Source organism: Culex pipiens, chromosome 2 (genome assembly GCF_016801865.2).
Source record: "Culex pipiens pallens isolate TS chromosome 2, TS_CPP_V2, whole genome shotgun sequence".
NCBI classification, from domain to species: Eukaryota; Metazoa; Arthropoda; class Insecta; order Diptera; family Culicidae; genus Culex; species Culex pipiens.
In genome coordinates this window covers 53,196,745-53,218,488 of record NC_068938.1, presented here as the reverse complement: position 1 = coordinate 53,218,488, position 21,744 = coordinate 53,196,745, and the positions used below count along the sequence as shown (strand labels likewise).

At 35.1% G+C, this 21,744-nt stretch overlaps 1 protein-coding gene across 2 annotated transcripts in view; it reads left to right on the top strand.

Moving 5' to 3' along the window:
• Positions 1 to 21,744, top strand: part of LOC120426235 (kinesin-like protein CG14535) — a 293,320-nt gene that overhangs the window by 170,671 nt on the left and 100,905 nt on the right. The gene's annotated exons all lie outside the window — the stretch shown is intronic.

Sequence of the window (21,744 nt, the reverse complement as noted above, 5' to 3'; positions counted from 1 at the left end):
GGTTCAGGTTCAGGTTCAGGTTCAGGTTCAGGTTCAGGTTCAAGTTCAGGTTCAGGTTCAGGTTCAGGTTCAGGTTCAGGTTCAGGTTCAGGTTCAGGTTCAGGTTCAGGTTCAGGTTCAGGTTCAGGTTCAGGTTCAGGTTCAGGTTCAGGTTCAGGTTCAGGTTCAGGTTCAGGTTCAGGTTCAAGTTCAGGTTCAGGTTCAGGATTGAGCTTGAGATTGAGATTGAGATTGAGCTTGAAATTGAGATTGAGATTCAGATTGAGATTGAGATTGAGATTGAGATTGAGATTGAGATTGAGATTGAGATTGAGATTGAGATTGAGATTGAGATTGAGATTGAGATTGAGATTGAGATTGAGATTGAGATTGAGATTGAGATTGAGATTGAGATTGAGATTGAGATTGAGATTGAGATTGAGATTGAGATTGAGATTGAGATTGAGATTGAGATTGAGATTGAGATTGAGATTGAGATTGAGATTGAGATTGAGATTGAGATTGAGATTGAGATTGAGATTGAGATTGAGATTGAGATTGAGATTGAGATTGAGATTGAGATTGAGATTGAGATTGAGATTGAGATTGAGATTGAGATTGAGATTGAGATTGAGATTGAGATTGAGATTGAGATTGAGATTGAGATTGAGATTGAGATTGAGATTGAGATTGAGATTGAGATTGAGATTGAGATTGAGATTGAGATTGAGATTGAGATTGAGATTGAGATTGAGATTGAGATTGAGATTGAGATTGAGATTGAGATTGAGATTGAGATTGAGATTGAGATTGAGATTGAGATTGAGATTGAGATTGAGATTGAGATTGAGATTGAGATTGAGATTGAGATTGAGATTGAGATTGAGATTGAGATTGAGATTGAGATTGAGATTGAGATTGAGATTGAGATTGAGATTGAGATTGAGATTGAGATTGAGATTGAGATTGAGATTGAGATTGAGATGAGCTTGAGATGATATTGAAAATGAGACCTGTAAGACATCTCTGACCAAATTATTCTTCAAACAAGAGTTATCTTTCTATCACATTATATAAATTAATTCTTTTGAACAAGTAATCACAAAGAAAACATTTTTCGTCAACCCTAAAATTTGCTCACAATTCCCAAAGAATAGACAAACCGGCTTTACTCCACTAGAGGCAGCCAATCTGCAGTGCAGTGAACGGCCCGAGCGGTTTAGGCTTTCAGGATTTTTGTGATATTTACTCGTAGAGTCAAAACAGATCAGTAAACTTCACTTATCTGTATATTACACTTTTTGAAGATTACATTTTTGCGGTAACACTTTCAACTTTTACGCGCACGATCACATCACTTTGCATTAAGATCTTCGTCGAGCCAGTTCTCTACGTTGAAGCCAGACTTGTCCTCCAGACCTCTTCGCCGAGCCATGCCAGACCCGAACTCCTAAGTCCCGGGTGGACTCTTCACGGCGGCTAAGTCCCGGCGGACTCTTCACGGCGGCTAAGTCCCGGCGGACTCTTCACAGCGGCTAAGTCCCGGCGGACTCTTCACAGCGGCTAAGTCCCGGCGGACTCTTCACAGCGGCTAAGTCCCGGCGGACTGCGGCCTCCACCGCTAAGTCCGGCTGGACTGGGGCCTCTGCTACTGGTGGCTGCTGGCGGGTCCGGCTGGTCTGGGGCTTCTTCAGGATCTGGAACTGGACTGGGCTTGAACTGGCTGGAACTGACTGGAACTAACTGCCCTCCTCAAGAATTTTGGGGTTTTTATAGTCAGTCCCCGAAAACTCTACTAAATTTTGTTCTACTAAAAGTGGTCCGTTTCGATGAGAAGCATCGATGAACCTCATGAATTAAATTATGCAGACCTCTGCAATTCTTCATGACTTTCCGTATGGTGTAGTGAGTACACCTCAAAATCGGAATCATGGGATCGAACCATTGTCGTGAAACTTTAAATTATGTTATTGGAATATTAAAATTATGTTCCTAAAACATTCTCAAAAATGTATGTCAATAATGAGAAGGTCGAATTCTCCATTGAACAAACATGCCAATGAATTTGGTTAAACCACACCCTCAATTTCCCCTGTGAATAACATCGCACATTCATAATTGAAAACTTAACCATTTTTTTGATTGCCTAACAATTGGCGAAATTTAATAAAGGGCTTTTCAGGTGAGGATGACTCATGATCCACAACTGTACATAAGCTTAATTATTTGTCGCGCAACGCGAGTCGACGGGTAAAATTATTTATGCTTGCGTAAGCGCGCATGGTCAGAACTGTGGTGAGGTTCGAAAATGGACAAATTTAATGATTTAAATTTGAGGTCGCTGCATTCCCCCACACTTACCAGCTAGATGTTTGTATTCTTGAAAAGCATTAAGAACATCTATCGAAAGTTATTTGTAGGTTGGAAGAATATTCCCAAAATTAATAATTTGATTTGTGAAAAAAAAATACTTTGCAAAAAATCATAAAAAAATATAAATGGCTGGCTATAAAAAACTGATTTAAAAAAAATGGTTCGGTTAATCTCCCCCACACTTATCAGCTAGATGATCGTCTGAAAGAAATGATCATCTATGGAAAGAATATTGTCGGGTGTAGTGATCGTGCGGTTTACAATTTGTTCTTCTTGTGCTTTCTTGTAAATTGCTTTATAATTATAATTGCTCGTTTGATTTTTCTACTGTAAAATTATTTTCATTACTCTTTTGAACTTCTGTCCTGTTAAATTACTTGAATTACTGTTTTGAACTTCTCTTGTAAAATTATTTTCGTTGAAACTGATTTAAATAAACTTGCATTTGAAATTAATTTTCATTATCTCTCCTAAAAAAATCATTGCATTTTTCCCACTGTAAGCAAAATTTGTTGTTGTTGTTGAACTTTATTGATCGGCTGGATGTTATCATCGTCGTCTTCCATCAAAAATCGTCTTATCGTGAGGCTATTCATTTCACAGTGACTTGGTCAATTGGTCAGTTTTCGAGGCTAAGGTGTTGAATTTCGTCGATTAGTGCAATTGTCGTTTCCATCATGAATTATGCTTCATAACTCAACTGTGAGTTGACTGTGGTCAATTTTGAGAGTGCATTGACTTCTCACTTGCTGAGTATTGTGAATTGTTCGTAAATCCAGTATTTTTGTCCAAAATTGACTTTTCCAGTTGCTTTGTATCTTTGACAATCTCAAAATATTGACATCGGTTGATGTAATTCTTTTTTCAAATGTTTAGGAAATGTTGTTTGTCCAAAATTGTCTTTTCGTGTAATTTGCAACTTTGGCTTTTGTAAATTAATGACATCGGATGATGGTATCATTTGTTTATCATGATCTTCTCCTTTCCAATAGTTTCAGGCGTGTAGTATGCATTTTTGTTCCATAATTGATGTTTCGCATTTCAATCATCTTTACTTCGCTTAATTCCACATTTCGATTTAGTAATTTGTTTTACGTGAATGTCTCGTTACTAAAATTGTGTTTTAATTCGACTTGATCCTCATTGATATGACCTTTTACAACAACATCAACACCGTTACCTGTTCAACTTCCCGCATGACTTTGCCACTCACCATCTTGCCATCACAAACTTCTGCATACGAGCGCGTAGAACTTCTCAGCATACGAACGCGTCGATCATCCTTGTGTTTCGTCTCCCGTCTCTGCCATATTTTGCTTCAGTTTCTTACTTGCTTTCTTCGCATGAACAATTTTTTATTAATTTTAAGGAATCTATCATTTAATTTCTGTGCAAAATTGAAATTCAAATTTACTTACAATCTTATAAATCTTGTTGATATTTTTATATGAAATCAGTTCTATTATTTTTAATACTAAAAAAAATCATTTCTAATTGACTATTATTTTTATACTTGAATAAAAATAATTACTCTATAAAGTTTTTCATTGATCTATACATCCTATCATCTTATCATTGCAAAACTGCGCATGTTGAAATATCCTTTCTGTACATCACTTTGTGTTTTCAAATTTGTCAAACCCATTTAATAAATTTGTTTATTTGAGCAATTCGCAATAAAATGCTGAATTTGCAAGATAATTAGTTGGTTCATTTATCATTCTAATGATATCGTTCTGATTTTTTTTCCTCTGAATTTTATCAGTTTAAAGGTGTTTTTCCCTTGAAGCATTATTTTATCCCTTGATTTTCCCTTGAAGCGTTATTTATCCATTCCCTTTAATTTTCATTTGACTATCCCCGTAAAGTGCAAATGTTTTGAAACGTTTTAACATATTGAATCCCCCCATGGATTACAACTGTTTTGAAGCTATATTCGACATAAAAACTCTCCCCATAGAGTATAATTGTCTACTTTTTTTCCCCCTTTGGCGTTGCTTTATCAGTTTATGTAGTTCATATTCATTCTTGTTGAAAATGTTGTCTTCTTGATCGTCTTCCAATGGTTTCCTGTAAATCCTTCGTATTAGCGTATAAAAAGTCTGAAAATATATTCTTAATCCATTGTTAAGTAAATTATAAAACACATGTTTACATTCAACATTCATTCTGGGTGGCCTTCCCTTGTCCAATTATTCTCACACACACTCTTACTTGCATACATGTTGTTTTTGAAACATTTAATAATCACACCATCTTCATTTGCCTTTCGCTGAAATTTCATTATTGTTCAGTCCGTTTGATTTGTTTTTATTTGTTGTTAAAAATTGCGTCATTGTTTTTCTAATACCCTGTTAACCCATTTTAGCTCAATTAAGTATATTCCCAAAATTGCAACCCAACAGCTTCTTAATTGTTTTAACGTGTTTCATCACTGCTTCATTATTATGTTTATATTTGATCATAATCGCTTCACGTGTTTTTCAAAAAAAATATGTATAAACTCAGTACTGGTATTTTTCTTAATCTGTTTCTTGTTTAAACCTTATCAATTTAATCATTTATAAAAATTATCTTTCATCCCCAATTCATAACATTCTTGTTTGCGCATTTTTTTTATAATAATCATTCATATTTTGTTTAATTCAACATTAATTCATTTATCATATCAAATCAATCATATATTATTTTTTTCATGTTTATTTTTCTATATAAAATCAGTATTTGTAACACATTTGTTTGATTCATTTAATTCTCTTGATAACACTCGTTTTTTTTCTAATTCATCAATCATATCAATTCAATAAGTTTTTTTTTTATTATTATTTTTTTGTTCAATATACATAAATAATCCCGTGTTTAAAATAAATATTTTCATTCATTGTAGTCTTTTGATATTAATCGTTTATGATACTAAGTAATTCATTGCATAAATCGCTTATTTTTTCTTTATTTTAATTGTACTGTAATTGTCATTTCAAAATATTTTTCTTGTATTGGAGCATTTAATTTTAAATTTATATTATGTTAAATGTATATTGTTAAAAAAAATTTAAATGTATTTTAATACGGGTACATTGTGAACTATCATTTAGTGTTATTTTAATCATTATATTTTCTTAGTCTATTATTATGTACATCTTCAAATTTGTTGCCATTTTTAATAGTGGTCGTTTGATCGCTGTTAAATTTAACGATATCGTAAGGGCCTCGCCACTTATTTCGTAACTTTTGACCAATTCCTGTCTGTACCATTTGTACCAAAACTCTATCTCCCCACATTGGTACCCAATCATTTGTCTTTTTGTCATAAATTTCCTTTCTCTTTTCTTTTGACAATATTAAGTTGTTTCTAGCAGTTTCATGAGCATCCTTGAATATATCTTTCATTGAACAAATATAGTCGTCATAATTTAAATCTGAATCATTGATTTTATAAATTGTGCTTGGTATAGTAGCTTTTCTTCCATACAAAAGTTCATAGGGAGAATATCCAGTTGATGAATTTTCTGTAGTGTTGTATTCAAACATAAAATATGGTATTAATTCATCCCAACATTGTGGATCTTTGCCAATAAAATTTCGTAAATAAACTTTCAACTCTCTATTTGATCTCTCTACTAAATTAGCTTGAGGATGATATGCACTTGTAACGATCTTTTTAATGTGTAATATTTTGCATGTATGTTGCAATAATTTGCTTACAAAGTTTGTACCTCGATCGGTTACAACTTCTTTAGGAGCACCAAATTTACAAACAAAGTTTTCGACAAAAGTTCTAGCAACAGTAGTACTTTCTTGGTTTTCCATGGGAGCTACAATCAAAAATCTTGTTAAATCATCTTGTATCACAAGTCCACAATTGTTTCCATTATTAGAAATTGGTAACATAACCACATCCATATAAATTTTATCAAAAGGTTCATACGATGTTGTCGTAATTTTCATTGGTATCTTATTTGCTGGCCATATTTTATTCTTTTGACAAGAATCACATTGCTTTACATAATTCAAAACATCTCTTCGCATATTTTCCCATGTAAATAGAGGACTCATTCTTTTAATCATTCGTTTACCTCCGACATGACCACCCAACGGTGCGTCATGAAAATCTTTAAGCACTTGATCTCTATCTTCTGGCTTTACATAAATTCGTTCATTTTCTGTTGCATATAGTGTAAATGACTTTGAAAGTTTCATTGCAAAAAATCGTAATAAGTTTAGTTCCAACTCTGTTTTAAATATTCTATGAGAAATAATTTGTATAACTGATGCATCTTTAGCAAAATCAGGATAATCTTTAAAACTTTTAAATAAACCATCGAAAAATTCTTCATTTTTAACAGCTGAACGATATGTTCCATTCAAAATTAAACCCCAAATTTTCTTTTGCGGGAATACAAATATATTTTCATTGGTGTAATCCTTAATACCATGTGGAAGGTCAATGTATTTACTCAATTCTTTGTGTACCGTAACACTGTTTAATATCATAAAAGTAGCTTCGGCTTGTTCAAATGGTATAATATTTTTAGAAAATTTTAAAACGTTAAAATCGATATCTGTATCTTGGAAATCCTTGTAGGTAAATGTTTCATCGTTGCTATCATCGTCATTATCTAAGTTTATGTCAATTTGTTGAAGTCCATTCATATTATTATTCCAATTAGTGTTGTTTCTAGATAAATTCTTTCTGTTTGAAGTATTTGTTGTGTTTTGATTATCTGAAATATTTTGTCTATTTTGTTTTGCTTGTTGACGAGTTGTAATTGCTACTAATTTTGATGCTTGTTTATCATCTGCATGATCTTCATCATTATTTAAACGTGAGAGAAAATCTGCAACCACATTGTCCTTTCCTTGCTTGTAACGAATTTCACATCCAATGCCTTGGATTTTCAAACGAAGTTTTGTCAAAGTTGGTGAAGTTTCCTTCAAATGCCATAGAGCTACCAACGGTCTATGATCTGTGTAAACGATAAAATCTTGGTTATAGATAAAATGTTTGAAGTGGTCTACTGCCCAAACAATAGCTAGTAGTTCCTTCTCGATAGTAAAATAATTTCTTTCTGCCCCGATAAGCGCACGACTTGCGTAAGCGATAGGGTGATCATTTGATTTCTCATTAGTAAGAACTGCTCCGATAGCATAATCGCTAGCATCAGTTGTCAAAACAAATTTGTCATTGTAGTTCGGTCTAACTAAAACTGGTTCTGAAATTAAATAGTTCTTTAATTCTTCAAAAGCATTTTCACATTCTTGTGTCCAAATAAATTTCACATTTTTCTTTAATAATGCATTAAGTGGCTTACGTTTATCTGCAATGTTTGGAATAAATTTTCCATAAAAATTAATAGTTCCCAAAAATGATCTCACATTTTTAATCGTCTGCGGCCTTTTCATGTTTTTGATTGTATCAATATTTTCACTAGTTGGTCGAATACCTTCTTCATTAATAATATGACCCAAATATCTGACTTCTTTGTGTAAAATTTTACATTTTGATGGTTCAACTTTTAAATTATGTTCATGTAATGCATTCAAAACTTTATATAAATTTTCATTGTGTTCTTCGATAGTTCTACCGAATACAATAATATCATCCAAGTATACAAACGCATTAACTGGTTGTATTTCATAAATAAGTGTGAATGTAAATTTTTGAAATGTTGATGGACTATTTTTCAGTCCCATTGGCATTCTTAAAAATTCATAATGTCCTAAAAATGTTGAAAAGGCGGTTTTCGCAGCATCCTTTGGGTTAATTGGGATTTGATAAAATCCTGATTTCAAGTCAATGGTTGAGAAATATCGAGCTTCTCCAATACTGTCCAAAATTTCGCTAATAAGCGGTATAGGGTACACAAATGGTTTAGTAATTGTATTTAGGTCTCGAAAATCCACTACAATTCTGTAGCGTTTGTTGCCTTCGGCGTCTAAGTCTTTCTTTGGGATGCATAATACCGGTGCATTCCACGGACTTTTACTTGGGCGTATTATCCCTAATTTTAGCATTTCTTCCACTTGTTCTTCTACGTGTTTCTTGGTAGCTTCAGGAAATCTATATTGTCTTTTATTAATTGGAATTTCAGTTGTTGTCTCTATATCGTGCATGGTTAAATTGGTATAAGTCAACTCGTCACCCTCTAAATAAAATATTTCATTAAAATCATTCAAAATATTATTAATTTCTTGATTGATATCGCCTTTCAAGTGGTCTGTTTTAACCAATTCATAAATTTTTCTCATTCTTTCATTGCCTGTAAGTTTCTCATGCTTCATGTTTTCAATCACATCATAATCCCGATCATTTTCTAAATTCATCTCTTTTGGGTAATCTTGGTTATCATCATCAATTTCAATTTGATCGTCATAATACTCTTCAATGCACGGTTGGATTCTGCCATTGCAGCCATTGTCATTATCATAATTATTTCCATTATTTTCATCATAATTTGTATTAAAATTGTCATAACTGTTTGCTCCAATACCTGTCATATTTACTTTGTTTATATTTTCAATGTCATTGATTCTAAATAAATTGGTCATTTCATGATTATTATATTGCATATTATTTGTGTCAGGCGTTCGTAAAACTATGTTGTCGAAACTTTGACTAATATATAAGGTGTATTTCTTTAGAAAATGTGCTCCAAGAATTGCAACATCAGCAAAATGCTTCAAAATGTAAAACTTTTCCTCGTATTTTGAATTTCCTATCAATAAAATCATATTTACAGATCCTACTGTATCTTCTGCTATTCCATGAACCCCTCTAATGGAAATTCTATCGTTGAAATCAATGTTAGTTAAACGCATATTACTAACCACATCCCATCTTACAAAATTGTTACATGATGCGGAGTCAATTATAAATTTGTGAAATTTTGTTGGATTTGCCAAGGTAGCAATATTTGCATAAAATATTGAATCATTATTGAAATTGATTTTTAATGTTTCATGTGGTGGAATGTATTCGTTAAATTGCAGTTTAAAATTATTTGGAATTTGATTTTTATTGCGTCGACTATTTGTATAAGTTCGTTTTAAAGTGCTCTTTGCAGTATTCGTTTTATAACATTCATAAAATTTGTTAGCTTGATAATTATTTCTTTGATAAAATTTTTTATTTTTATTGTTCCTGAAATTTCTGAATTTTCTGTCAAAATTAAGGTTTGAATTTTCAGTACTAGCAAGTAACCTTTGTTCGAGAGTTCTTAAAGACTCTCTGTCAATTCGTTCATTTTCTAAAAATTCTAGCAAATTTTCCAACTTCATATGACGGTTATTAGTGGCAATTGCTTTGATTTCATTATTTATAATTCCAACTATAAAGTGGCTTTTTAAGCAATAAGCTGTAAATGAATTTTCGTTGTAACTTTGATCAATTTTTATGATTTCGTATTTTATGTCAAGAACTCTTCCTGCATATGATTTAAATGATTCATCCCGTCCTTGTTTCAGAGTTTCAATTTGTTCAATTATACTACCAAAAGTAGTTTTGATACCAAACTCTCTAATTAAATTTGCCTTGGTTTCTTCCCAAGTGCTTGCATAAATTCGGTTAATACGTGCTGCTGCTTTAAATTTTAGTTTCATAAAAACAACATTTAAAAATTTACTTTGATCTTCGCCTTCAGGAATTTGATCAGCATAATATTCTATTAATATTAAAAATTGCTCCAGTGAGTCTAATGACCCATCAAATTCTGGAATAAGCTGGATTAAATCCGTCATCTCCAAATTCGCCATCTTTAACGGTGCACATCAACAAGAGCTTTTGCACCAAGATTTTTGTTACAGATATTTTAGTATTTTCGAAACTACGGGAACTATCGATATAATGTTTTATTCATCCCCTAAAGTACTGTCTACTAAGTGATTTACAACAAAATTTGCCTGTTTTTACAATCAGATTTGTGCAGGATTGGGTCCGTAAGTTTGTCAATTTTGGCATAAGAAGACAACAACTTCCTTGGTTGCTGTGCACCCTTTTAAGCGTGTTTTTAACTATTTACATCAAATTTCGGTATAACTTTTGTTTACTCACCCTAAACTGCCAGATTTCCATGGTCGTCTTCTTGGGTGTCCGATGCGGCCGAATTTCGTCTCCAGTTGATCCAGATGATCTCGTCATTGTTGAATCCCTAGTGTTGTCCATCGTTGGCCGGTTTTGAAATTTTCGATGCTTCTGCCATTGGTCGAGCCCGTTTTGGTTCCATCTCGTACTGCTGCATATTTGCTTCCATCTTAGAACTCCTCATATAACATTTTCTTCAATTTAACGTTTTTTTTTTTTACACTATTTTAACTGTTTGTTACTTCGCGAAATCATTTTGTTCATTAATTTTCACACATAGTCACATTTTCAACTCTCGGTTTTGTCCAATCAAAATGGCGTGTCCAAACACACACAGCGTTGCTTTCCGCTAGTCACCACCTGAACGGCCCGAGCGGTTTAGGCTTTCAGGATTTTTGTGATATTTACTCGTAGAGTCAAAACAGATCAGTAAACTTCACTTATCTGTATATTACACTTTTTGAAGATTACATTTTTGCGGTAACACTTTCAACTTTTACGCGCACGATCACATCACTTTGCATTAAGATCTTCGTCGAGCCAGTTCTCTACGTTGAAGCCAGACTTGTCCTCCAGACCTCTTCGCCGAGCCATGCCAGACCCGAACTCCTAAGTCCCGGGTGGACTCTTCACGGCGGCTAAGTCCCGGCGGACTCTTCACGGCGGCTAAGTCCCGGCGGACTCTTCACAGCGGCTAAGTCCCGGCGGACTCTTCACAGCGGCTAAGTCCCGGCGGACTCTTCACAGCGGCTAAGTCCCGGCGGACTGCGGCCTCCACCGCTAAGTCCGGCTGGACTGGGGCCTCTGCTACTGGTGGCTGCTGGCGGGTCCGGCTGGTCTGGGGCTTCTTCAGGATCTGGAACTGGACTGGGCTTGAACTGGCTGGAACTAACTGGAACTAACTGCCCTCCTCAAGAATTTTGGGGTTTTTATAGTCAGTCCCCGAAAACTCTACTAAATTTTGTTCTACTAAAAGTGGTCCGTTTCGATGAGAAGCATCGATGAACCTCATGAATTAAATTATGCAGACCTCTGCAATTCTTCATGACTTTCCGTATGGTGTAGTGAGTACACCTCAAAATCGGAATCATGGGATCGAACCATTGTCGTGAAACTTTAAATTATGTTATTGGAATATTAAAATTATGTTCCTAAAACATTCTCAAAAATGTATGTCAATAATGAGAAGGTCGAATTCTCCATTGAACAAACATGCCAATGAATTTGGTTAAACCACACCCTCAATTTCCCCTGTGAATAACATCGCACATTCATAATTGAAAACTTAACCATTTTTTTGATTGCCTAACAATTGGCGAAATTTAATAAAGGGCTTTTCAGGTGAGGATGACTCATGATCCACAACTGTACATAAGCTTAATTATTTGTCGCGCAACGCGAGTCGACGGGTAAAATTATTTATGCTTGCGTAAGCGCGCATGGTCAGAACTGTGGTGAGGTTCGAAAATGGACAAATTTAATGATTTAAATTTGAGGTCGCTGCAGCAGTATAATTCCCCATTCCTCTATTATTTCCAAGAGGACAAACGTTTCCAAAACATCCCGTTCGATGTCGTCAATACCAGCCCGTAGATCCTTTCTTGTCCTGTGGTTCCGAGCCTTCGTCGATTGCCTTCGTTTTTCAATGCCACATTATCCCGTAGTCAAGAGAAAGTCGAAGTCCGCCGGACCAGAAAACGGATAACTTCATCATCATTATCCCTTTTTTGCCTTGCACCAGCACTGTGCTGACCAGGCCCTCAGGCTTCGATTTCGATCTTGACTTCCGCAAGCATGTCGGAGAGAGCTGCTGTCGCAATATTATAATGCAACTTTGACCACCTCCAATCCCTCTGGCTTCCTAGCCAGGAGACATCAAACGGCTCAATAATAGTTCTGCTGGCCGATAGAGGGCAGCTGCCCCGAGGACAACCCCTACTAATGGGTTGCAATAAATAACTATGCCGTCTCGCTCTCGGCAGCTTGCAACTTGCGGTGAGGTTCTGGTTCCTGGTTTGCCGTGAGCGACATCAAGACAATATCTTGGGGGATGTGGCTGCGTGCCAACAATTCGAAAAAGACCAAGCTACGTGCGCTTCTGCTAGTTTTGTGTCAAACCACAAAGTCAGTTCTTCTGCCTTGGGGACGTGATCAATTGGCTGACTTGAGTTTGATTGGACTGGTTCAACGTTTAAGGTAGATTTGTAGGCTAAATTTATCAATTTGAGTCAGTTTGAGTGTATCGTTTACATTTTGAAAACCTTTAACATTTTTTGTTTGACAAATATTAAATTCAGGGACAAGATTCACAAAAATCAAAAAAAATGAATAAATTTTTAATCACCACTTGTGCACGTGTCCCACTCCCACCACTCTACTCCACAAAAAAAAAAGAAAAATCTGTCCGTCATAAATGCCACCGCCACTCCAATGTGCCATGACTCGGAAGAAACACACTCCCGAAATATCCCGCAAATCCCGCGCCCGCCCATAAAATGACTGACTGACCCCCGTCATCTTATCCAGCCTGGCATCCAGCTTCCTATCAGGCTTTCTGACAGCGCCTTAATTCCTTCTAAAATGTGGCCACGTCTGTGGATTTCGAGGAGGAAAGGGGGAGACCATGATGGGTCAAATTTTTATGAACGTTTCTCACTCCCTTCGTCGAATAAAAATTCCCTCCCTGTCGGAAGAGTGGATTTCGGTGTCATAAAATAAAAATTCAAAATCTCTCGCGACTTTCAACAATTTTATTTTTCCGGAAAACGAGGGGGAAAATCCACTCTAAAGCTTTACCTTAATTAACCGAAAAACATTCCCACTCTCCCTTTCCCCTCATGGGGGAAATATTTATAGTGCTCATGATGCATGACTTGAGTAATCACATCAAAAAAAGTATGCTCAATACTCCAGAATCATTCGTCAGTTTACAAACATTAACGGGGGAAATATTTGCTGAAATTGCGTCGCACTCGTATACGGGTAATTCTCTACCAACTCACACGAAATCGGGAAAAGTTGCCCCGACCCCTCTTCGATTTGCGTGAAACTTTGTCATAAGGGATAACTTTTGTCCCTGATCACGAATCCGAGGTCCGTTTTTTGATATCTCGTGACGGAGGGGCGGTACGACCCCTTCCATTTTTGAACATGCGAAAAAAGAGGTGTTTTTCAATAATTTGCAGCCTGAAACGGTGATGAGATAGAAATTTGGTGTCAAAGGGACTTTTATGTAAAATTAGACGCCCGATTTGATGGCGTACTCAGAATTCCGAAAAAACGTATTTTTCATCGAAAAAAACACTAAAAAAGTTTTAAAAATTCTCCCATTTTCCGTTACTTGACTGTAAATTTTTTTGGAACATGTCATTTTATGGGAAATTTAATGTACTTTTCGAATCTACATTGAACCAGAAGGGTCAGTTTTTCATTTAGAACAAAATTTTTAATTTTAAAATTTCGTGTTTTTTCTAACTTTGCAGGGTTATTTTTTAGAGTGTAACAATGTTGTACAAAGTTGTAGAACAGACAATTACAAAAAATTTGATATATAGACATAAGGGGTTTGCTTATAAACATCACGAGTCATCGCGATTCTACGAAAAAAGTTTTGAAAAAGTTTCTTTTTGCGTTTCTCTTTGCTTCGTCGTCCGTGTCTGTCGCGGGTGACCATGAACGGCCATGATCGATGACGACCAACTTTTTCAAAAAAAATTTTCGTAAAATCGCGATAACTCGTGATGTTTTATAAGCAAACCCCTTATGTCTATAAATCATTTTTTTTGTAATTGTCTGTTCTACAACTTTGTAGAACATTGTTACACTCTAAAAAATAACCCTGCAAAGTTAGAAAAAACACGAAATTTTTAAATTGAAAATTTTGTTCTAAATGAAAAAATGACCCTTCTGGTTCAATGTAGATTCGAAAAGTACATTAAATTTCCCATAAAATGACATGTTCCAAAAAATTGTACAGTCAAGTAACGGAAAATGGGAGAATTTTTAAAACTTTTTTAGTGTTTTTTTCGATGAAAAATACGTTTTTTCGGAATTCTGAGTACGCCATCAAATCGAGCGTCTAATTTTACATAAAAGTCCCTTTGACACCAAATCTCTATCTCATCACCGTTTTTCGCATGTTCAAAAATGAAAGGGGTCGTACCGCCCCTCCGTCACGAGATATCAAAAAACGAACCTCGGATTCGTGATCAGGGACAAAAGTTATCCCTTATGACAAAGTTTCACGCAAATCGAAGAGGGGTCGGGGCAACTGCTGTGTGAGTTGGCGGAGAATTACCCATACACACACGCAGATATGGCAATAAATTATTTCTAATTAATTTTCCCCTTCCGGTCGGTGGCGGAACTTCAAGCGTTGCTGGAGGGTGAGATTTTCAAGGGTTTGAGAGAGTGTGAAGAGGAGAGCATTCGAGGGGTTTCAAATGCTGGCGCCATATCGAATGTTGGAGGAGTTGGAGTATTACATTGGGATCTGGGATGTATTTACGTATTGTAAGTTACGATTGAATATAAGAAAACGAAATTTGATTTTCAATCATTTTTTTACGACATTTACTTTAAATTGAAGTTTATCTTTTTTTTAGGAACGTGAATAAAATAAATATTTTTTAAGGAATGAGTAAGCAAGGTTGCCATAAATAAATGTATTTTTTCAGAATATCAGAAAGAAATGCAAGTTCTTCATTTTGAAAATATGTTTAAAGATTAAAAGATGTCTTTCAAAATCAAGGAGAAAAAATATGTGCAATTGATGAACGAAATAGTGCATCGATCCCGGGAATTCCTGGAACAAAATTCCAGGGATTTAAAAAAAACCGAGAATTCCCAAATCCCGGGAATTTTTATAATTTGTCCCGGAAATTCCCGAAATTAAAAAAAAACAATTTTGGTCAGGAATTTCAGATTTGGTTGTAGAAAAAGATGAACAGTTGAATACTTAGAAATCGATAAGAATTTTAAAGCAATAACATTTTTATTCGGCAAATAGCACCATTAATTTGGCTTCTATGAGAAAATTGCTTAAATTTGTGTTAGCAGATCCGCAAAATGCTTAGTGCTATTTAATTTAATTTTTTTTAAAGACTGGGTATTATATTTATGTATATTTATAATTTAAAATTTGAATAAAAAATCATATTAAATTATTTTTCATCAAACACTAGCATCTGGGGCAAATCAGGATAGATAAAAGGAATTAAGAAAGTTTAAGGCACATTAGTTCATAATGTTTTGATTGACTTCGATCGAAACAGGAGTAGTAAAAAATAAAAAGTACACCAATTTTCAAATTTACTTCCCTAAATCTCCTTTTACCTATTCAGACTGTAGTCCCAATTTTCTCCAGTTGGCGGAAATAACGTAAAGATAATTTGTTAAATAAGTTTTATATTAAACATGAAATTCAAAACTTCTTTAAAATGAAACAGTGATTGTTATAAGTTGTTTCGTTGTCGCTACGTGTTTTTCTGAACATTTAAAAATATTTTTTACAAGCTTTTCTAATCATGTCATATAAAAAAAATTAAAGAAATATATGCATAAAAGACTTATGTAATTTGAATCACATTGCATAAAAAATTGTGGTTCATTTAACATCCCGGGATCCCGGGATTCCCGGGATTTAAAAATATTTTTCCCGTTTTCAAAAAAAAAATTATTTATTTATTTATTTATTTAATCCAGATGACGTAAGGTAAACCTTTTAAATTGCCATCCAACGCAAATATACATTATAAATCACAAGTTCAGTCAAGTACTATACTAAGATTAACAAATTACAAACTATTAAAGTATTCTAAGCAGCCTTTCTTAAATGTTGCTTCACATCTTTCGAATTTCAAAACAGTTGGTAAGCTATTCCAGTGAACTATGCCTCTAACAAAAAATGAATTTCCATACGCTGCTGAACGATTTAACGGTAGGATGAAGTTTCCTAATCTGCATCCCTGGAACGGTGTCAGCTTCTCGTACAGGTAGTGGGGGTCTCTTCCGTAAATCACCTTAAACAGCGTCAAACAGCATCTCAGCTTGTAGAAATGTTCAAAACGGCATCCAATGAGATTTGGTTGGAGATGAGAAACGTGAGCTCTTGATCCCAGATTGTAGATGTATCGTACACAGCAATTTAATGCAACTCTTAAACGATTTGATGCGGCGGCAGACAAATTCATATAAACAACATCAGCATACAAAAAGTGTGGTTTTCCGGGATATTCAAAACCCGGGAAAATGGTACGCATTACAACGTAGTTTCAATATTTTTAAGGGTATGACAACATGGTTTTTCATTACAATCGACAAAAACAATTCCAAATTGAAGTACATTGAATAAACGTTATTTTTTTTAAAGGTTTTTTCTATCTTTGTTTTCGAAGTTGATTTTTTTAAGTTCCGCAATTTTTCTTTTATTAGATTGTCTTAAATAAGATTTTTCTTGTCTTTTATTGGATTTTTTTAAAGGTCCTATTAACAAGGTAAATCCCGTAACTTATATGACCTCAAAAAACTCTAGATTTATTTTTTTTTTATACTTGTATCAAACATTATTTGCGAATTCAATGGAAACAAATTTAATAGTTGCTTTTGTATTTTTTTCTGAAAACATTCTGAAAGCAATTCCCTGGAAAAGCCCATTTTCCAGAATGCCATTTGCCAGAATAGCCCATACCCCATTAACCTAGAAATTATTACTGTTGAATTGTAGATTTGAATATTTGAAGATTTGGAGATTAGAAGATTTGAAGATTTCGTCGCCGTCGTGATAACTTGTTGTACGTGCATTTTTGGCCAAATTGAATTAAGAACGCCATTTTGTGCAGCTCACAATGCCTCACGTTTTGACCTACACAGATCCCCAAAATTCTACTCAATCCTGAGATATTCAGTAAAAACCAAAAAAACTCATATTCATATGAAAGAAGTTTCAATCTTGTCGTGCTATCTTGCCACTCCCTGAAAATTGATGTAAGTGCGACAACTGGCCAAAGGGATTTCAGGTCAGAACGCGTTTGACGCACGTACAAGTTAGACTACCGTAAGCATTTGTAATTATAACTCGGGACTCCAGCAACTAACTCCAACCAAACTTCGGGACAATGCACAGAATGGTCAGCAAACAAAACTTGTTTTTTATTGTTTACATTGCGTGCTCTCGTTTTTGTTTATTCAAGGTCAAACATTAAAACGCGTTTTTCTCGAAACGTCGAAATGGCGGTGCGACATGATAGCACGACAACGTCGATTTGAAGATTTGAAGATTTGAAGATTTGAAGATTTGAAGATTTGAAGATTTGAAGATTTGAAGATTTGAAGATTTGAAGATTTAAAGATTTAAAGATTTGAAGATTTGAAAATTTGAAAATTTGAAAATTTGAAAATTTGAAGATTTGAAGAATTGAAGATTAGAAGATTTGATGATTTGAAGATTTGAAGATTTGATGATTTGATTAAGACTTGTAGATTTGAAGACCCAAAGATCTAAGTTTACGCTTAAAAACCTTTCTGTCACAATTCAAATCACCTCCAACCTTCATCCCTGCGCCACACAGTCGCCAAATTTCACCCTCCAGTCACCACAGTGCGAATGGAATCCTAATCCCGGAAATTCTGCGGCACCAGCGGCGGGATCGTCAAGGAAAATTAAATCAGAAAAGTTTCATTCCCAACCACCCGCCCTGGTTGGACTATTTTGGGGGTGCCCGACTAATTTCTTCCCACTGTCAATTTACGTTTAATTCCGAAAATGAGCTGCAACTCGGCTTCCACCCCCTCCGAAATTTCCGACAGTTTAGTAATCATAGCACTCACACAATAGATAACGAACATAAGGATTTTCGAGGGAGGAAGTTTTTGCCGGCAAAAGGGGAGGAAAATTATCGCACTCAGCATAAGACAATCCGGCGAGTTAAACTTTGTAGCTATTTTTAGGGTTAGCAGCGTTGTGAAAAGTCCTTTCCTTTTAGCCAAAAAAAATAATAGGATTTTCCCATCACTGTTGAAGTCGCGCGAGAGTGCTAAATTTTGAATTATAAATCTTGGCAGCTGTCTTGGCAGCTATCATAGAGGGCTTTAGTCGTACTTTCAGGAGGGAGGATTGGAGGAATTAAGGGAGGGTGAACTTCCTGCCAGGCAAAAGGATCGCTGCTCCGGCTGTTTGCACTCAATTATGGGGATAAATATAAAATTTGGAATGCGTAAACAGTGTTATGCCGTAATTGTTTGTCCTGACAAGGTGTCACTTTGAAATCTTTGTTATTTAATTGAAAATAATGGATTACAGTTTTGACAAATTGTTTGACTTCCAAACGATTAAAACAAATGATTCAAACAATTTTTCTTGATTCAACAAACGCTTCTAAGGATGTTGGATTAGGTCACGTTCTCCGTTCTTTTGATAAATTCCCTCTGCGAAATGGTAATGATGCGAGAGCATTATCGCGAAACGCTCGGAATAATCCGTCTGTCTCCACTCTGAGCTTGCCGATGATTCCGTTCCGAGAATCCGAATCGTCAAGTGCCTTCACTTGTGTCGTCCTTCTGGAGACGAGCTGACTATGATGGAACCACGATTGTGACGCTTAAGCGCGTAAGCCGTCATTTGTTTTCATTTTCGCGTTCAACTTGTGACTGACTTAACTTGTTGGTGAGTGTGTTTGTTGGAAAATTCCATGTCATTTTGAGAAATTGGGAAAACTTTGAAAAACAAGATAGTCAAAACCTTGTAGTTTAATCGAAGTCAAAACTTTACCGAATTCAAAACAACCTAGAATCAAGTGTCTTTGTTTTTTTATGCTTTTTTAGATGTTCAGAAAATTCGCTTTAAAAATAACTTTTACTTGGATTCCAGAAAAGCTTTCCATAAGCCCACAACATAACCGATTCCCTTTCTCTTCCTCGCTGTTGCGCACATGGCGACGATGGTGATGATGATGGCAGTTGGAAGCTTATTATTCGCATCCGCACGTTGGTATTTCTACATTCCCAGAAACTGTAGCTTTGCGAGTGAAGAACGTAGTTTACCACAACTCCGACAGAGTGCTACAATCGTCGTCACAACAGTGAAGTAGCACTTTGACTGACTAACTGTTGAGACTCCCCAACGTCGTCGTCGTCCTCGCATAAGCTAGTCGAATGGAATGCTACGCCAAGACATTTGTCTTGGTCCTGCGACAACGTCGGATTCCGTTCCGTTGCCAACGAATAGGACAACGAAGGGACGACGACGTTGGTTAGATGATGTGACAATTGAACTAATGTGACGTCGTCAATCAGCGGAATGGCTGGGGATCGCTGCCTCTCGCAAGGATTCGCGGGAATGTTGCGGGTTGACGGAATTTGTGCTTCTTGGAGTTGTGGTAACAAATTGAAATTGGAGTTCTAGACGAAGGACTACTTCATTTGAGCAATCAGGATTAAATTATTCGGAATCGTTGTTGAGACTTCACCTTGGAAAATGACTCCAATTCCAACAGTTTCCCCACCTGACTCAATAATTCAAGGCCAATGACGACGTTATTGCCATCAAGGGAACATCATTACGCCGTGAACTCGACCCGTGAATCGCCCTTTTTGCTCGAGAAAGAAGGCAATATCTCAAAAGAGCCGTCAATAACACCGCCGTGCGCGCATAATGAAGTGTTGCCAGCAAACCGTGCAGCAGTAATGAATATTACAGGAGTTCCACCTGAAACTATGTGGCCATCGCACCGAAAAAAGAAAGAAGGTATGTTAATTTATTCACCCGGGCGCAGACTTTTCACATTATGATTAATTGGGACACATTACGGGTTTATGCTAATGACTCTGTTAGCTGCTGCTGCTGCGGGGCTTCCTGTGGCCTGGAAAAGCTGTAGTCTTTGTGATCCAATGGTGGTGGTGGCGCGGCAGATTCAAGCCGTTTGTGGTACCCGATGCAGACTGTTACTAGGTTGATGTAAGCAGGTTCAGGTAACCCTTAAGGGCTATTAATTTTTGTCTTTGTGTTTTTAATTACAGAGATGTTATTTAGGCAGGATCAATGATTTTTAACAAAACGATTTTTATTTCTTTTTTTAGCCGGATATATTTCTTTGAAAAAAAAAAATGATCGCGAATAACGTCAAAATATATGATTTGATTGTTTGCATTTATTTGTTTTTTTAGAGACTTAAAGAGTTAGTGAAAATATCAGAATGTTGTTGACAATGATAGAATGAATAACCAGTAAAAAATCGAATAAAAAATAACAAGTTTTATCCAGGACCAAAACCTTAAAACTTATGAGCTGGTGGGCTTGAATTTAGCTCAAATTTTGGTCATTGGCTTTTGAGTGCCTATAAAATTTATTCTCAAATATACAGATAGATCTCTCTACCAACACAAAAATTAAGGATTAATAATGTCCAAAACACAATAATCTTTTGTTTGTTTATGAAAAAAATCATTTTGATATAAAATAAAAAAAAAAGTATACGTAAAGTACACAAAATGTTTTATTTTATTCCGTCAAACACTTTCTTTATTCTAAAAAAGCATTTTTTTTTAAGATCATTTACATTTGACAGAAAAAAAATTCCAAAGATTCAGTACTTTAAAATAATTCCATTCAAGTTCTATTATGCTACGGTTTTTTTAATGCTTAATGCTATGCATCTCTTTTTTTATTTTTAATGTTATTAAAAGTAAAACGAACAAATTAAACGAAATTTTTAATTGCTATCGCTCCAAAGTCGAACAGAATTTTCCAATATTGAAAGAAAATGGTGTTTCCGGAATCCCCCGAAATTTTATTTATTGTATCGGTTTTCTCTAGTTTAATAACTAATTTTTGAACAAAAGTAAAGTATATATTTTTGATAGATTTTGTATCCTTTGTAACTCACTAGATTTCCAATGGTGTCTTCCTTGACCTGATAAACAGTGTTAATAAACCAATAAATTACAAAAAAAAAATACAAATAATATTTTTTTAATAACACAAAGTGCACCATTTTTGAGTTACAGCCATTTTTAGGCTAAATTATTCAACAAATATGCCTTTTTTAAATTGTGTCCAACCTTGTCAATCCAAGTAATAAAAAGTATTCGGAGAGCTGTGAAGATTCTCGTCAATTTTTTATAAACATTGTTGATCCACATTTTTTGTTGCTGAGATACGGCCTAGAAAAGAATGAAAATTACCAAAAATGAGTTTTTTTTAAGCTCTACCCAATTAACCCTCAATTATCGATCGATGATATCTTGGAAGTAATTGATCAGATGTTCAATGTTAGACAATTAAACCAGGTAAATTTTCTTGGTTTTGTCAAATCATT